Here is a 20,000-nt window from a genome sequence, read left to right as displayed (position 1 = left end):
ACATGGCTATTCACAAGTGATAGAAAATAAGCTCTGGGAACATGTGATGAAACTCAGTTTACAAAAGCAAGCGAATGAAACTCAGCTCTGGCGGCCATTCCTTTGAGACCTAACTCAGAGGAACAAGTGTTATAACTCAGCTCCGACGAGCACATGCAAGAAACTCACCTCTCAGAATCATATGCTAGATCAAACGTTGCCAACAGAGACTTTATCTTTAGGTTCTAGAATGCAATAAAAGATCTTATATACAAAATGCTTGTATGAGTTTATTCTGCCGGCAGTGAAAGTCTGAACGCTAAGATGTGAAATACAAAGGGTATATGAGCTCATTATGCCAACAATGAGAGTCAAGAGAAATGTGTTATATTAGTTGTTCATTATGCGATCATTGCCCCGACAATAAGAGGCAAAACTTGTATACAAATTGCACGTATGAGTTCATTATGCCAATATTTAGCCTAAGATTAAAAGCACACGTGTTCACTATGCAAATATGGAGTCTCAAGACAGTGATGGGATAATGTAATATGCAAATTCATGTTCATTATAAAAATATTAAGTCTCTCAAGGTAAAAAATGTTTATATAAAAACACATGAATTTATAATGCTACAATTCAGTCTCACGACAAAGATGGGATATATTAAATGCCAATGTGAGTTTCCTATATCATATTGCAGTTCTTAAGACCCTGATGGCATACAAAAATGCATGTACATAATACTGAGACTTTAGGACAAAGATGGATTTATAAAGCACACATACGAGTTCAAAATGCAATGCTGAGTCTCTCAATACAAAGACGGGAGATACAAAATACACATAAAAGTCTACAATGCTATATTGAGAGTCTCAAGACAAAGGTGGGAGATATAAAACATGCTATGAATTTATTAAGTCAAATTTAAGATGCACAAGACTAAGATATAAATGGCACATATGATTTCACTATGCAATACTGAGGGTCTCAAGGCAAAGATATGAGAGATAAAGCATCATATGAATTTATTATGTCAAATAAGAAACTCAAGATAGGATATATAAAATGAACATATGAGGTAACTATGCAATACTGCAAATCCCAAGAAAAATAAGAGGGATGATATAAAATACACATATAAGCTCACAACGCCATTTTAATCCCACGACAAAGACGGGATATATAAAATTTATGAATTTATTATGTCAAGTTAAACGGCTGAAGACTCAGATATATAAGATCAAAATTATTTTTTAGTTCACTATGCAATATTGAAGATCTCAGGACAAAGACGAGGGATATACAATACGACTATAAGCTCACAATGCAATATTGAGTCTTGAGACATAGACGAGAGATATAAAATATCACATGAATTTATTACGTCAAATTGAAAGGGGCAAGACTTAGAAAGGATATATAAAATGAATATACAAGCTCACTTGGCGATATTGAAGGTTTCAAGACAAATATGGGAGATATAAAATACTCATATGAGTTCACAATGCAATGTTGAGAGCCTGAAGACAAAGATAAGACATATAAAATATCACATGAATTCATTATAATTCAAAATCAAGAGAGTGAACTAAAATTAGGACTTATACAGCGCACATATTTCACTATAAAATAATTAGTCTCAAGACAAAGATGTGCTGTATAAAATGAGCTTATGAGTTCAGGATGCAATATTGAGAAGATATAAAACGCGATTTATAAAATACTTGCACGGGACATTGAGATTCCATTCTCACGACAAAGATTCGGGCTCTACGATAAAGAGGATATTAGTAGCTGTAATGAAGCCATTAGAATACATTTAGGGTGAAGACTGATGTAATATAAATTTCAATTAAATGTGTGAATATATACATAAATTATATATATACTGTATATACATATATATACATATATATATATATATATATATATATATATATATATATATATATATATATATATATATATATATATATATATATATATATATATATATATATATATACAGAGAGAGAGAGAGAGAGAGAGAGAGAGAGAGAGAGAGAGAGAGAGAGAGAGAGAGAGAGAGAGAGAGAGAGAGCGCCATTTTGTGACACAAGAGAGGGTGGCGTATTTTTAACCATTATTGTTTTTGACCACGCGAGTGATAAATATGGTCCCCTATTCTTATTATCACGGATATATTGAACTGGCTCAGTTTTTCTCACGGGCATTCATCAGTTCCTTCTATTATTCTGAAAGAACAAATCTAAATACTCTTGATATTAAAGGATCCTGCAGCCAGAATATTAACTGATTAGGCATCAATAATGATCAAATGAGTAAATCACGTTAGCATTAAAAATATCCCTCTTCAAATCTGATAGATGCCCTAAAATCATTTCCAGGATTAAAGCGTTTACTTTCTAACCATATGGTTGATGATCCCAAAAATACTAGACCTAAGTGACTACCTGACCTAATACACTTGGCAGATCTTGTAACGATGAAAAAGACCACAACTTCAGAGCACCGGAAATGACTGGAATTAATTATAGAGTTTAGGCAAAAGGCCAAGCACTGAGACCTATGAGGTCATTCAGCCCTGGAAAGGAAATTGAGAGTAGGTAGGTTTTTGAAAGGTGTAACAGAAGGATACCTCGCTGTTGCATTTTGGAATAATTGTTAGGAGAGGGTGGATAGCAAAATGGAAGAAAGAAAATATGAGCGGAGGTACAGTAAAAGGAACGAAAGGGGGTTGCAGCTAGGGCCAAGGGATGCTGCAAAGAACCTTTAGTAATGCCTACAGTGCACCCCGTGAGGTGCACTGACGAAACTACTCCCCTACGGGGGACAAAGGAAATGATTGGTACATTTGGAACCCAGTAAAATGGACGTAAAGATTACAAACTAATCTCTGACGACCCGAAAATCAAATCTAGACTCAACAATAACAGACTAACGTAGGAGAAACAGGTATGGTCTGGGGACTGTTATTCTTGAACTAGTGACAACAAAATAACCTCAAAAGAATAGGATTTGGCTTCTGGCATCTCTTTCTCCCAGTAACATAGTGATAAAAAATAACTTCAACAGGCCATAGTCTTCGGTATGTCAAGCGCCTATTAACTGACCCAAAGATAAAATATAACTTGAAAGCAAAGGACCATGATTTTGGATATATCTGGCCATCAGTAACCATAACCTAATAATAAAAAAAAACTTGAAAGCAGTATATCATCTCTATAATAAAAAAAAAAACAGCGTCAAGGCAATAGGTTCTGACTGCATATATCTGGCTCATATTAATCCCGACCCAATTATAAAAAATAACTTGTAAGCAACAGCTCATGCCTCTGCCATATCTGGCCTCCAATATTCTTGACGCATGATATAAAATAAACTTGAAAAAATAGGCAATAGCTCAGAGTGTACACGACTACCAATAATCTCGATTGTATACTAGAAAAAACTTCAAAGCAATATAGCACAATTTTGGGTGTATCTTGCGAGAGTTATCTCGACCTAACATCTGAGAAAAAAAACATTCAGAGCAGCAGACCAATAATCTTTACTTAGTAATAAAAGAAATATTCTCAGAGGAAAGGGTCATGAGTCAGGATAAGTAGCTCTAAACAGCCATGACTTAAAGATTAAAAATAACTTTAGAGCAAAATGCCATTGCTATTGATATGTGGGGCGACTAATGGTCGACTTAATAAAAAAAAAACAACATCTTAGCCTAAGACAATAACTTTGGGTATATCTAGCGTCGAGCAATCTTGACCTAATTAAAAAAAACCTCGAAGTACAAAGCAATTGCTTTGGTGTAAGTGTTTCTAAACAATCTTGGCCTATTCATAACAGATAACGCCGAAGCCAAAGGCAATGGCTATGGATGTATCAGAACATTAAGTCATTTTTTTGTGCATCTGGCGAAAAATAATTTTCACCTACTCACTAACAGTTAACCTTTAAGCTATAGGCTTTAGGGTATGGTGTATCTGGCGCCAATTAACTTTGATTTAATGATAAAAGTAAACCCACAACAAGAAATCGTTGCTTTTGGTATCTCTGAAGCTCGATAATCTTGAATTATGATTAGAAATATCAATAAAGAGGGAGGCCATACTTTGGGTATATGCGATCCCAATTAATCTGGACATACAGATAACAAAATACCCTTCAATCACGTGACCATTAGCTTTGGGTATATCAGGCCCCGAACAAGATGTCAGACATCGAAAAAGGAAATAAGTGTTGAGGTAATGATTTGCTCAATCCATTATATGATTATGATGGAGGATCGTGAGAACCTTGTTTTAAGGAAAAATGTCGAGACTCTTGATTTTTAGTTTTTTGTAAAAGAAAACTATTGTGCCGGCTTTGTTTGTACGTCCGCCCTCAGATCTTAAAAACTACTGAGGCTAGAGGGCTGAAAATTGGTATGTTGATCATCCACCCTCCAATCATCAAACATACCAAATTGCAGCCCTCTAGCCACAGTATTTCTTATTTTATTTAAGGTTAAAGTTAGCCATAATCTTGCATCTGGCAACGATGTAGTACAGGCCACCACCGAGCTGTAGTTAAAGATTCATGGGCCGCGGCTCATACAGCAATATGCTGAAACCACTGAAAGACAGATCTATTTTTAGTGGCCTTGATTATACGCTGTACAGAGAACTCGATTGCGCTGAAGAAACTTCGGGGCATTTTTTACCTGTTTTGGTTGGTATTGATAAACAGAAAAATGAGTAATGAATTGCTCTAGAGTTATTGGTTACTCTATGCCGACAACAACAGGGAGACATATCTAATGGTAGTGACGAGAAGCTAAAAATAAAAATAAAAAAACTGTTATGAACTAAAGCTGATGAATAATTAATGAGTTACTTATGTATTTTGAGAGAGAGAGAGAGAGAGAGAGAGAGAGAGAGAGAGAGAGAGAGAGAGAGAGAGAGAGAGAGAGAGAGAGAATGCTATTACCAAAAGAGTAAAAGTCATTGAAATAAAAAGGAAGAAGGATTAGTTTTTACTTTCGGATTTTCGAAATCAACCCCCGTGCGATGATTAGATGAAACATCTTATTCCTTAGTGAAGATGCAACAATACATCCTGGAATAATTATGAATTATTGATTAATAATACAAATAACTTTTGTTCGAAAGAAAGGAGGCAATAACAATCCATCAATAAGAACACTTTACCTCAGATTCAGTTAGCAATTTGATGAGAAAAAGTGAGGATAGAAAAGTAAACCCCTGTATTTGTATATGAGGCCCATATAATGAAACAGAGCCCAGAGAATGACATACGAGTATAAGGCCGGCGACAGAAACTGGACTGCGAAGGAAGCTGAAGGCTCTGCTAAAAGGAATGATAATTTGCTTAACTACAAAAATGCATAATTTTTCCGCCTTTTTACACTGATAAAAATCAACCCTGATGTTCGCATGCCCACATGCATTAGAGAGAGAGAGAGAGAGAGAGAGAGAGAGAGAGAGAGAGAGAGAGAGAGAGAGAGAGAGAGAGAGAGAGAGAGAGAGAGAGAAAGAGAGAGTACCGCCAAAGGACTAAAATTAAAGGAAATAAAAAGGAAAAACGACTACTTATATGGTTTCACAATTTCAAAATCAACATCCACGCCATGATTGGATGTACTGTCCCCATTTGCCAGTGAAGATACAATAATAAATCCTGGAACAAATCATGAATTAGGGACAAATACCAAGAAGCATTAGTCATATAATTACCATATAAAAAGTAGGCACTACTCAGATAAAAAGATACACGATTATCTCGTATCCCGTCAGCCACAGCCGACAAAAAGTGAATCTCGAAAGTTAAATTCTTGTGTTTGATTATGAGACGAATGACTGAAATAGAGCCTAAGGACTGGCATCCATGGCTAACATAAAGATACTGGCCTGAAAAGGTACATCATGGAAACTGAAATGTCAACTGAAAGGAAGTGATATTTTGCGTGACCGCAATTCACGCAAAATTGTGGCTGATTGAGAGACTTTTATCTTTGACATCTTGACTTTCCATTTTGGTAAAATTCAATCATGATAATAAAACGCCTACATACATGAGAGAGAGAGAGAGAGAGAGAGAGAGAGAGAGAGAGAGAGAGAGAGAGAGAGAGAGAGAGAGAGAGAGAGCTTTTTTAGACATGAAAATAAGCTCTCAAGAAACCTGGAGTTCAACTGAACGATGGGATATGGGACACCATTGTTAAATGAAAACTCTATCTTTTTTCAATTTGGTCTTGTGTTTCGAAAAATTCTGTTATTCATCCTTCAGTCCAATAACAGAAATCCAAATTTATATTGAACTTTTCCGAAACTACTAATGAATAAACAAGAAAATGTGTAGTTACTTTTTTATGAATGGCCACACATATAACCAGCCAAACGGTATATGATTATTTTACAATCTGCTTCAACTTAGAAGTATAAAGAGGTCATGTATATTTTTCCAATGCATTTTATAAAAACTAAAACTAACTGTGAGATTTTGGAAAGGATTCCAATTACTCTTTACCTAACGTTGTTAACATCATGATGTTATACCAATGACTTCAAAGTCTCTGTAAGGAAAACGTATAATCAATAACAACAGAACATTAATAGGACGAATCACAGTCTCACACCGGTCTTCTTCGCTTAAGGACCCAGTGATTAAGAGCCCACTATCTCTGACAATCTAGTCTTAGGTCGTCAGGTATTATTATTATTATTATTATTATTATTATTATTATTATTATTATTATTATTATTATTATTAAGTAGTTTTAACCAGACCACTGAGCTGACTTTCAGCTCTCACAGGGCTGGCAAATTATCTTTGTCATCGAAAATGCTTAGCAGCTACTTCTTGATAATTCTGAACTAAATTAATGAGTCCTGGAATTAATAAAAAAAAACAAAATTGCATCTGAATCCAAAGAGAAAAATATGCTTGAAATAAAGACTGAAGGAATCCAGTTAAATTTAACTCTTCAGGTAAAACCCGACAAATGATTATTCCAACTGTACCTAAGAAATCAGTTTCAGCCAACGGTGAAACTCATTTGGAGAGAGAGAGAGAGAGAGAGAGAGAGAGAGAGAGAGAGAGAGAGAGAGAGAGAGAGAGAGAGAGAGAGTGTGTGTGTGTTACCAAAGGGCCTAAATTAGTGGAAATAAAGAAAAGGAGATAAAAATTAGTTACTCCGGTCAAGAATATCGAAATCACCATCCATGCTACGATTAGATGGAGTGTCCAATCTGGCAGTGAAGATGTAATGATAAATACCGAAATAATTATGAATTAGTGACTAATAACGTAAAGTATTTATGTTCAAATTACGAAAAAAAGGCAACGCCGATCAGATAAGTTACAACGTTTCATCACAGATGGTCAGCCATAGAAGAGAACAAGTGAAGCTAGAATAATACATACAGTAACTGCGTTTGATTATGAAGCAAATTACTAACACAGAACTACAGTATAGAATCTAAGGCCGTTTACACAGACTGGACTGAAAATGGTAAACAAAAAGGTGAGGTGTCGACGGATAGGAAGTGTTGAGAGAGAGAGAGAGAGAGAGAGAGAGAGAGAGAGAGAAGAGGAGAGAGAGAGAGAGAGAGAGAAATTTGGACCTTAGGCAACGAAACAGATATTCAAAGCTTTGCAATCTGACCTTAATTAACGAATGTAGATATGATTTTTGTCATTAATTGAAACAAAATCGTTGTTGCAGAAAGGAACCAAAGGTAACGTCACTAAGAATGCTATTGGGACATCCAGGACTCAGTAAATGAAGGATTCGTATCTTTCACATCTGCCCTGAGTTTCGAAAAAAAAAAAATACTATAGCCGGATTTAAGTAAAATAACAGAAATCCCAATTAATATTGTATTTTTTTCCGAAACTATTGATGAGTAAAAACGATAAAATCACCTGTTACATTCTATGGAATGTTTACACAATTACTGTATACTCTCCTTAACAAAACTACTCAACAAAATAAAACTATTAAACAAAACATATCAACTGAACTCTCACGCTTATAAGTTAAAAGCTTTCATTTACAGGTTTTTCAATCTATTCTACAAAATGTTAAATCAAAATGTTAACTTTCTGAGGGCCTTCTGCAATTCTAGTTGGGAACCTATTGAGTTTAGAGGACGTCAGTTACCTTAAGCATAATCTTTTGACAAAAATATGATATACCAGTGATCTTTGATATATCCACAAGAAAAGCAAATAATCATTAATAAGACGACTTAATCTTGGTATCAGAACCCGATAACTATCTTTGACAGTCTTATCTGAGGATTCATAAAAGCCAACAGTTCTTTCAACTGGAAAATGTTAGTGCAGTTCTTGAGGATCCAGAATTAAATTAATGAGACCATTAATTAATGTAGCCAAATGCAACTTATCCCAAACAGAAAAACAGGTTTACAATGAAGGATCAAGAAATGAAGTTCATTTTTACGTAGAAATCCTGAAAATTATTAATTCCTATCCATCTAATACAGGCATAGGAACACAACTCATCAGCAGCTTTTTCCTTGAACGAACCAGTTTTTTTTTTTTTTTTATTCTGGGGAAGCCTGAAATCGAAGTGTTCATGCATGTGCGTGTGTGTGTGTGTGTGTGTGTGTGTGTGAGAGAGAGAGAGAGAGAGAGAGAGAGAGAGAGAGAGAGAGAGAGAGAGAGAGAGAGAGAGAGAGAGAAAAATATTTCCAACAGATAAGCGAAATTGAGGTTCATCCACTGCTCGGTTTTAACGAAGAAAAGGAGTAATTTCGGAGATGGTAGGTAAAATTATATAAATAACAATCTTGGCTGATATACAGTCCCATCAAAGGTAGGGACACTACGCACTTTCATGTAAGTGTAGAAAAACAATCTTAAATATCAAATTCCTCTAGTAACTTTGGTATGTGTGTGTAGCGACTTTGACCTTTATCCATGTAAATTCTATGTAATAACGTAATCATTATATACTGTTCATCACAAAAATTCATAGAAGACATAACCTTAATATCTAATTTATAAACATACTACTGTTAAACTATTCAGACAACACAAACGCAAAGGAGGATACCAACACTATTAACCATTTTAACTCAGAAATATGTCCTTAAATTTCATTCCAAGTGGTACTAAAATACCAAGGTCTCATTAACGTGGGATCATTGCTACAATAACCTCCCTCCTGCCAGTATGGCGACCTAACAAATAAGGTAACCTAATTAATAAGTTCACAAGCATTAGGAGATTTTCATTAAATTTTGGCTTTAGGGCTTGTAAGAAGAGAAAAGCAATCCCACATCCTAAACACTGGTCTTAGTAAGAAGAAGGTAATCCAATATCCTAGACATTGGCCCTTGTAAAGCAAGGCCAAAATACTCTAATACCCGGGACAAAGGCCCGTTTAAAGGGGAGACTATTTACTCAAAACCTAGATACCAGTCTTTGTCGTGAGGAGACAAAAGATCCTTTTCCTACACACAAACCCTTGTAAGCAGAAGAAAAGATGGCTTAACAACTTAGACAAAAAATCTGTAAAGACAAATCAAAATAAAATCCTGCAGTAGACATTGATCCTCGTAAAGAGATAACAAGATGACCCGACATACTAGACACCGAGCCTTTTAAAGAGCAGACAAGAGCAAACGTCACAGATAACGGCTCTTTTGATAAGAAAACAAGATGACAAATCACACATAGAGGCTCTTGTCAAGAGAAGGCAAGATGACCGAATATTACCCAGATTTTTCCAGAGAAGGGGCAAGAAAATACAATATCATGAACAGTGTAACAGGAAGAAAGATTACCGAATATGAACCTCCACTTGTAAAGAGACAAGATAACCCAACACCCTAAGACAAAGGCCCTTGTAGACAGAAGACAAGACGACCCAATATCTTAAGACAAAGGCTCTTGTAAAGAGAAGACAAGAAGATCCAATATCTTAAGACAAAGGATCTTGTAAAATGAAGACAAGAAGACCCAATATCTTAAGACAAAGAATCTTGTAAAGAGAAAGCAAGAATACCCAATGTCTTAAGACAAAGGCTCTTGTAAAGAGAAGACAAGAAGACCCAATGTCTTGAAACAAAGGCTTTTGTAAATATAGGGCAAGAAGATTTAACATCCTTGGCAAAGTCCACGGTAAAAAGACAAACAGGGTCTTGTAAAGAGAAGACAAGAAGACCAAATATCTTGAAACAAAGGTCCTTATAAAGAAAAGGCAAGAAGATGTCCTAATATCTTAAGGCAAAGGCCATTGTAAAGAAAAAGACTCAGGTACAGAAGATAACAAGATCTTAACCCAGGTCATTGTAAAGAGCAATCCCACCACTTAAAGATAAGGTAAGAAGATGTCTCAAAATCTTAAGGACACAAGTCCTTATAAAGAAAAGGTATGAAGATGTCCCAATATCTTAAGGCACAGGCCATTGTAAAGAAAAGGTATGAAGATGACCCAATATCTTAAGGCTCAGGTCATTGTAAAGAAAAGGTATGAAGATGACCTTAATCTAAGACACACTGTAAAGAGAAGGTATGAAGATATCTCAATATCTTAAGACACAAGCCATTGTAAAGAAAAGGTATGAAGATAACCGAGTTTCTTAAGGTCCAGGCCACTATAAAGAAAATGTATGAAGATAACCCAGCATCTTAAGACACAGGGCATAGTAAAGAAAAGGTATGAAGATGACCCAGTATCTTAAGACACAGGCCTTTGTAAAGAAAAGGTATGAAGATGACCCACCACCTTAAGACACAGGCCATTGTAAAGAAAAAGTATGAAGATAACGTAGTATCTTAAGGCCTAGGCCATTGTAAAGAAAAGGAATGAAGATGATCCAACATGTAAAGACAGAGGCCATTGTGAAGAAAAGGTATGAAGATAAACCGATATCTTAAGGCCCAGGCCATTGTAAAGAAAAGGTATGAAGATGACCCAGTATCTTAAGACACAGGCCTTTGTAAAGAAAAGGTATGAAGATGAGCCAGTATCTTAAGACACAGGTCATTGTAAAGAAAAGGTATGAAGATGAGCCATTATCTTAAGACACAGGCCATTGTAAAGAAAAGGTATGAAGATGAGCCATATCTTAAGACACAGGTCACTGTAAAGAAAAGGTATGAAGATGAAACGATATCTTAAGACACAGGCCTTTGTAAAGAAAAGTTATGAAGATGAGCCAGTATCTTAAGACACAGGTCATTGTAAAGAGAACGTATGAAGATGAGCCATTATCTTAAGACACAGGCCATTGTAAGGAAAAGGTATGAAGATGACCCAGTATCTTAAGACACAGGCCATTGTAAAGAGAGGGTATGAAGATGAGCCAGTTTCTTAAGAAACAGGCCATTGTATGGAAAAGGTATGAAGATACCCAGCATCTTAAGACATGGTAGGCCATTGTAAAGAGAAGGTATGAAGATGACCAGCATCTTAAGACACAGCCCATTGTAAAGAGAAGGTATGAAGATGACCCAGTATCTTAAGACACAGGCCATTGTAAAGAGAAGGTATGAAGATGACCCAGTATCTTAAGACACAGGCCATTGTAAAGAGAAGGTATGAAGATGACCCAGTATCTTAAGACACAGGCCATTGTAGAGAGAAGGTATGAAGATGACCCACTACCTTAAGACACAGGCCATTGTAAAGAAAAAGTATGAAGATAACGCAGTATCTTAAGGCCCAGACCATTGTAAAGAAAAGGAATGAAGATGATCCAACATGTTAAGACACATGCCATTGTAAAGAAAAGGTATGAAGATAAACCGATATCTTAAGGCCCAGGCCATTGTAAAGAAGAGGTTTGAAGATGACCCAATATCTTAAGACACAGGCCATTGTAAAGAAAGGGTATGAAAATAACACAATATCTTAAGACACAGGCCATTGTAAAGAAAAGGTATGAAGATAACCCAATATCTTAAGGCCCATGCCACGTAAAGAGAAAGTATGAAGATGACCCAATATCGTAAGGCCCAGGGCATTATAATGAGAAAGTATGAAGAAGACCCAATATCTTAAGACCCAGGCCCTTGTAAAGAAAAGGTATGAAGATATAATATCCAAGATACCTTCCCTAGTAAAAGACAGAAAAGATGACCCAATATCTTAGACACAGGCCCTTATAAATCTGTACAAGATGTCCCACTACCTTAGGCCACAGGTACTTCTAAACAGAGGGTATGAAAATCTAACGTATACACAGGATTTCATAAAGAAATGATAAAATGATCCAATATTGTAGACACCATGTTTTATGAGGAGGAACCAGATAAAACTAATTACCTTTAATATTTTCAGCAGGAGACGATGGAACGGGGCATCGAATGAAAAAAAAGGGGGCTTAACTCCCAATAGGAAGCCACATGGAGGGATTTGATATATCAGGGAAAACGTAAGTATGAATGGAATGCCAATGATAGCACTGCCAAAAGCAAAGTCCTAACATAATGAAATTATTTAATTTTAAACACAAAACGGCATAGTCGTATAATCTCAAATTCGTTACATTTTCTTAAGTTCGACAGCTCTAAAGGAAATTATATGTTAGGTTCGACAGATCTCTAATGAAAATGACATACCGTCGTAAACAAATGGTTGTCTAACATCATCTTAAGAAGCAAGTGAAAAATGAATATTGTATCCCGGAGATAAATAACACAGTTCCAAAAATGAGAGAGAGAGAGAGAGAGAGAGAGAGAGAGAGAGAGAGAGAGAGAGAGAGAGAGAGAGAGAGAGAGAGAGAGAAATCGAGACATTGATAGATGAACCAATATACTGTGCATTAAAAAGGTTACATTGAAAAGAAAAATATGGATAATGTATTTAGCAAATATAATAATCTACAAACCAATTATGACAATCAATCCAAAGGTGTGTAGCTCAGAAACACCATTTTGTGAGGGCACAAAGATTGCTTCCATTTTCCTTCCAAGTTCCCTAAACAGTATTGATCTTGAACCATTTCACAATTTCTGAAGTATACCACGTAATCCCATTACAGTTAATTACGCTAATTAGATTAATCGGAATTATGCCACTTCACTTGCTACCGTCTTTCTCTACTATAAGCTTTTAGGAATAACAAAATTATTCTAATTCCTTCACTCAACAAAAGTTGTCAACTTATTATTCAATGCTAAATATTTGTGAATTTGCTACTTTTAATTTGGTTACATTGTTAATACCGCTTAATGACTTACAAACTGATTATATTTCCGAACTATAAAAGAAGAGGCTCTAATAATTTTTTCATGAAAACCGTATTCAACCAGACTTTCGCTAAATGCTCGCCCAGAAGCTAAACAGCAAGGTCTCAGGAATTAAGAATTACTGGGATACTTTAAACCTTAGTTTTCTGTTAAAATCCCTTGGGACTCTGATTAGAAGATCCACGTTTTACTAAATTTACTAAAACAAACAGGCCTTGGTCTAGTCTGATTCTGGCTTCTTGAGCAGTCCATATGCCCAAGGTACATTTGAAATCTTAAGAAATCCTAGTCATTACAGATGAACCAGTTAAAACTGACTTTTCTCGTATCCCATGAAAATAAAACTCACGCCAAAGCCTTCCAATCTTAGGCACACACAAATCTACTTCAATTTCCTTCAGAAGGACCAAAGCTGATATAAAATGCAACATGTTCCTCTGAATGTTCAAACGATAATATCAAGATGAGCAAGTCATAAAATGTTTTAAAACCTTTATCCGTGTATTACAGTAAAAGCAAGTGAATATAGCATATACTGTAGGTCGTAAAAACTAGACACTTTCCAAACCACATGGGTGGTTAGGAGAGTGCCTCCACAATTCCTAGGCATTTCATATATTTTTAGTCATGTCTCTGATAAATCGTACCTTTTTTATCATTTAAACAAAATATCATTAATACACATTCGATATTTCCCAGAAAAAAATAAGGGATTAAGAGTTTTCGCAGTAACTCACATAATACTGATAGTTTATTTAAACTGTATACTGACAGAATATTTACAACTAATGCATTAGATCAAGAAACATTTTGATGAATATTGTAAAATGAAAGATCTCAAACATAAATGAGAGAGAGAGAGAGAGAGAGAGAGAGAGAGAGAGAGAGAGAGAGAGAGAGAGAGAGAGAGAGAGAGAGAGAGATCACAATGAAAAGCCAAATCATCAGACTAAAAATAATAGATAATTTTGTACAGAATTTCTTCTACATAATCAGACAAAATGATGACCCGATGCCAGTTCAAGTACTGTATTTATTCAGGACTCAAGCAATATACATTTTACTTTCTTATTACTTTAGCTATACTTCACTGCGACGTATCTTTTCTCATTTGATTAATGAATTATACTAGACTTTTTCTACAAAGCAGAAAATTTTAAATTATGGTATGTAATCCATATTATTTTGGGTTTAAATCGTTCAAGAATGTACATGGCTTTAGGAAATGAGAGAGAGAGAGAGAGAGAGAGAGAGAGAGAGAGAGAGAGAGAGAGAGAGAGAGAGAGAGAGAGAGACAAAACAAAAAATACTTTCAACTACTAACTATTGTTTTATGACTCCTTTAAAATATCAGCTCAGTGACGCCATTTCATGGAAACAATAGACACCATTTCCTTACAACAAGTCTTCGAGCATAATGAAAACTTTATTCAATAGCTGTACAATACTAGGTAGAATTCCATCAAGAGATAGAATTTCATCTGTACACTGAAGATAAGCTCATTCTTCTTTATATCATTTCACCGGATTCAGTTTAATAAAATATATATATAATCCTATATTTGAAGATAAATAGTAAATTGCAAAGCTGGCAAAATAAAGTCAAATACCTTTAGGAGATAAACTGTTAATGTCGAGACCCCAAAATAACCGAGATCTTAAGAGCAATACCACTGAAAAACAAATTGAAGGCCTGATTACATAATAATCTATTTAATATGGTTGATGTTAAATTAGAGAATGTGGTTATCTGTTACCTATACCTTGTTAAAATAGGTTTAGTTTGCAAGTTAGAAATGAGAAGACAACTATCTAAGATTTATGTCTTTAGCATGTGAACTAGTAAATAATATTTTCTCTGGACTAAACAGTACTACCACAATGCAAAGGTTAGAGTCTTTTCAAAAGAAAGAGAGAGAGAGAGAGAGAGAGAGAGAGAGAGAGAGAGAGAGAGAGAGAGAGAGAGAGAGAGAGAACATACACTGATAAATTTCAAAACCCAACAATGAAAATTAACCCCAAAATCTCCAGAAAAAAATAAAAATTAAAATTAAAATAAAATGGATAAGACTAAGAATTCTCTCTATACAACGGGGTACCATGAATGCACCATCTTATGAGTGCAAGATAAGACGCCATTTTCCTTCCCTGAGACTTTTGGGAGTATTGATCTTTTCATCTGCAGTGCCTGTATGCTTATTGTTGCTACCTCCTACGCAAAATTTACCTCATATATTTTTTCTCTAAAACATCCTTAAATCTAAGTCTTCCTTTAGATATTCAACGTCATTTTAATTAAACCAGAAAGTATAACCATCTGTGCACTTCCTCAGGTCATTCTGAGTCATTTTACTGAAGGGAAATGAAAAATCTAAGCACAGGTTATTCAATAAAATATGAAAAATTAAAATGACAAATAGCTTGAAATGCAAGTATAATTTGAAGGACCTAAGGATATCAATCAGTGTTTAATTTGGATGTCACTCTGAACTCATAGAGTGAGGAATGAACAAATCAGCTACGACTCCGGATAGATGGAGTGTGTAAAACTGCTATTATATTACTGATTGTGAAGATTAAGTGAAAATTAACATTATATTGTAGGATGAGGTCAGTAGGTCTGCACCTGAAAAATAAACAGGCCTTACCACAGAACAAAAACTTCAAAAATGATTCGGTTCGAAATATGAATATATAATCAAATTAATATGTAAATAGCAAAACCTTAAAACCCCAGATGAAAATAGAAAGTCTTCAAAAGTATAATGATAGATACAGTCTTACGAAACCTCAAAATAAACTTTTTCATTCATGTGGCAGAAGTGCGACATGAGTACAGATAAAAATTAGTAATACGAAGAGAGAGAGAGAGAGAGAGAGAGAGAGAGAGAGAGAGAGAGAGAGAGAGAGAGAGAGAGAGAGAGAGAGAGAGAGAGAGAGATTACTATGAAGAGTCAAATCAGAATATAAAATAACATATTTTTTTACGGAATTTCTTCCATAATCAGACAAAATGAGAGAGAGAGAGAGAGAGAGAGAGAGAGAGAGAGAGAGAGAGAGAGAGAGAGAGAGAGAGAGAGCTAGTGTTCAGAAAGTGGGAGAGAGGAGAGAGAGAGAGAGAGAGAGAGAGAGAGAGAGAGAGGTGTTTAAGAAAGTGGGATAGAGGCTTACAGAAAGCGATGGAGAGAGAGAGAGAGAGAGAGAGAGAGAGAGAGAGAGAGAGAGAGAGAGAGAGAGAGAGAGAGAGAGAGAGAGTAGTCCAGTTGTATTCCAGGAGCAAAACTATACATAAAAAATATTGTAACGTCATGTTTTTCGGTAAAAAAATATTCATATGATTGGAAAAAGAAAAAATACATGAGAAGCAGAATTTCATATCTATTTTAACAGGAAACATAACGGAAATCAAGTCTATCAACAAGTAATTTAATCGAGGCAAAGAGGAAAGCAAGGAAATCTAGACCTTATAAACTGACTCTGAGGAATACTGTCAAGTTTTCCTCAGTCAGTAATTTCATTGATATTGTAGTTTATGAAAACAAGGATAAGTCATGGAAAATATTTCACACAAATTTGTGCTTATTAAATTTATTACTTTAATTCACTGACTGATTTAAATAAAATCTAAACATGCTACAATAAGTGTAAACAAAGAGAGAGAGAGAGAGAGAGAGAGAGAGAGAGAGAGAGAGAGAGAGAGAGAGAGAGAGAGAGAGAGAGAGAGAGAGAGAGAAATTTAGATTTAAAGGAAAGGTTGAATTTTTTTAATCTCAGATTTTACGAAATTTGAACGTGGTGGGTATAAATCATGACTACTCCACATAACATTAGTAAGACTGTGCTAATCCATTTCTAACTTCTTAAGACTATGGGTTAAAAAGTGTAAGGCGACAGACCTTAAAACTTAAGACATGCAATAAATTTTGTAATTACTTTGACCAAATACGACAGGGAAGTGACCGATCAACTCCCACTTTAGGCCTAGTTTCTTAGGAACCTTCAATGGATGCAAAAGAGAAAAATAAAAAAATCGTAATAAACTATGAAAACAATCCAGACATGAGAAGTGTTGAATGTAAAACGGGCACGTAAGCTGCACCATTTTATGACGTGAAGTTGATACGCCATTTTATGAACTTTCTTTTTTTCTGTTGTGTAGAGCATTTGGCAGCATCAAATGCACAAATATCTGCGAAGAATCTGAAGGGAACCCTCGAATCATTACTTTCAAAGCTTAATTTACAATGGTAGAAATCTGGTTGGCATTAAAGACTGATGGAAGCCTGATTCCTAACAGGAGGTTATTGCCATGAGCTTAATTAAGGAGACATAACAATTGTATAGATTATGATGCGAAACCACCAAATTGCAGGGTTATAGTCTGGAACGCAATGAGATCGATTTCACGAACCAAAGTTCAGTAGGTTCAACTTGAGGTATTGAGGTAAGATGGCTGAAAGACAAGGGATATCTGGCAAAGAGAGAGAGAGAGAGAGAGAGAGAGAGAGAGAGAGAGAGAGAGAGAGAGAGAGAGAGAGAGAGAGAGAGAGAGCTTAATTTGATAAAGTGAGAGAGGCTTACAGAGAAAGAAATTTAGTAAAGTGAGAAAACGGCTTGAGAGAGAGAGAGAGAGAGAGAGAGAGAGAGAGAGAGAGAGAGAGAGAGAGAGAGAGAGAGAGAGAGAGAGAGAGCTCCAAAGTCCTCTAACACCCCAAAAATAGATGAAGTAAATAGTTCGGTCGTATTCTAGCAGCAACACAATATCAAATATATCAATGTCAAATGTATTTCCCGCAAATAAATATTTTATATAATGAAAAAAAAAACACCCCAAAAAAAGATGAAGTAAATAGTTCGGTCGTATTCTAGCAGCAACACAATATCAAATATATCAATGTCAAATGTATTTCCCGCAAATAAATATTTTATATAATGAAAAAATTCTATAAAAACTCGTTTATCCACTTATTTTCAAAAGCATAGAGGACTGGGAAGAGGTCGATCGACAGTTAATATTCAGCAGAGGTAAAGAAAGGAGAAACCTCGACCTCTAAAATGGCTCAGAGGAATATTTCATGAATATCGTAGTTTTAAGAAAACACAGAAAGGTCAGTCAAATGCATGTCTTATTCATGGTTTTCACCTCAATTCATGGACTCATGTAAGTAAATCATCACAATGCTAAATATTCTGGCAAGAATAGCTATATGTGAAATAGAAAGAGAGTTTTTGTAAGTTACGAGAAATGTTGACAGTAAAACGGGTACCTCAGTCACACCATTTTGTGACATGAAGTCGATGCGCGATTTTCGAAGCCTTCCTTTTGAGTATTGATCTCAGTCTCTTCATGTGTCTTGAACAACTTTGGCAGCATCATACATATAGCCGAATCAGTACAATCTGTTGAGGCTTATGCATGTGTGTGTGTGTGTGTGTGTGGGTATGTGTGCTGCTGTATAATATCAAATCATTATTTTTACTATTTTTACAATATGCTTTTCAACTAAAGCTTAGTTGATTGTAATGTCTCTTAGAAACTCAACGCCTTACAGACTTATGTCATAAGATTAGCTAGGAAGAAAGAAGCAATTATATGAAATATTATTAAAAACCAGCAAATTGCAGCCTAATGTTCAACCACTAAACAACAATAGCTTCACGAATGGAACAGCTTTACCTTGAGATAAAAGAGAGAGAGAGAGAGAGAGAGAGAGAGAGAGAGAGAGAGAGAGAGAGAGAGAGAGAGAGAGAGATATTTTAATAATTCGAGAAACAGACTTAAAGGGAGAAAGAGGGAGAGAGATTTAATAGAGACTCAAACAAATATACACATACACAGAAATAGGGTTAATAATAAGGATTTTAAGAGAGAGAGAGAGAGAGAGAGAGAGAGGAGAGAGAGAGAGAGAGAGAGAGAGAGAGAGAGAGAGAGAGAGAGAGAGAGCTCCAAAATCCACTCATCACCAAAAAAAGATGAAGTAAATAGTTCGGCTGTATTCTAGGAGCAACACAAATTCAAATATATCAATGTCAACTGTATTTCCCACATGTAAATATTTCATATCATAAAAAAATGTCAAAAACTTTTTTCACTTATTTCAGAAGGATAGAAGACTGGGAAAAGGTCCATCAACAGTTAAACTTAAGAGAGGTAAAGAAAGGGAAGAGAAACTTCTACTTCTAAAATGGCCCAGAGGAATAGTTCATGAATATCGCAGAGGAATAGTTCATGAATATCGCAGAGAGGAATAGTTCATGAATATCTTAGTTTTAAGAAAACACAGAAAGGTCAGTCGAATGCATGTCTTTTTCAAGGTTTTCACCTCAATTCATGAACTCATGTAAGTAAATCATCACAATGCTAAATATCTTGGTAAGACTAACAAAATGTGAAAAATAGACTTTTTTTGCAAGTTACGAGAAATGCTGACAGTAAAACGGGTACCCTCAGTCACACCATTTTGTGACATGAAGTCGATGCGCCATTTTGAAAGCCTTTCTTTGATGTATTGATCTCGCCCTCTTCACGTATCTTGAACAATTTGGCAGGATAATAAATATAGTCGCATCAGAACAATCTGTTAAGGCTTATGCACGTGTGTGTGTGTGTGTGATTGTGTGTTGTGAGTGTGATTGTGTGTGTGTGATTGTGTGTGATTGTGTGTGGGCGTGGGTATGTGTTACTGAATGATATCAAGTCATTATATATTTTTAAAATTATTACAATATAATTTCCAACTGAACAAACTTAGTTCACGGTATTGTCTCTTGGGAACCCAACGCCATACAGA

This window comes from Macrobrachium rosenbergii, chromosome 53 (genome assembly GCF_040412425.1).
Source record: "Macrobrachium rosenbergii isolate ZJJX-2024 chromosome 53, ASM4041242v1, whole genome shotgun sequence".
Lineage (NCBI taxonomy): Eukaryota > Metazoa > Arthropoda > Malacostraca > Decapoda > Palaemonidae > Macrobrachium > Macrobrachium rosenbergii.
The sequence above is the reverse complement of the archived record's forward strand: the minus strand, read 5'-3'. Positions refer to the sequence as shown.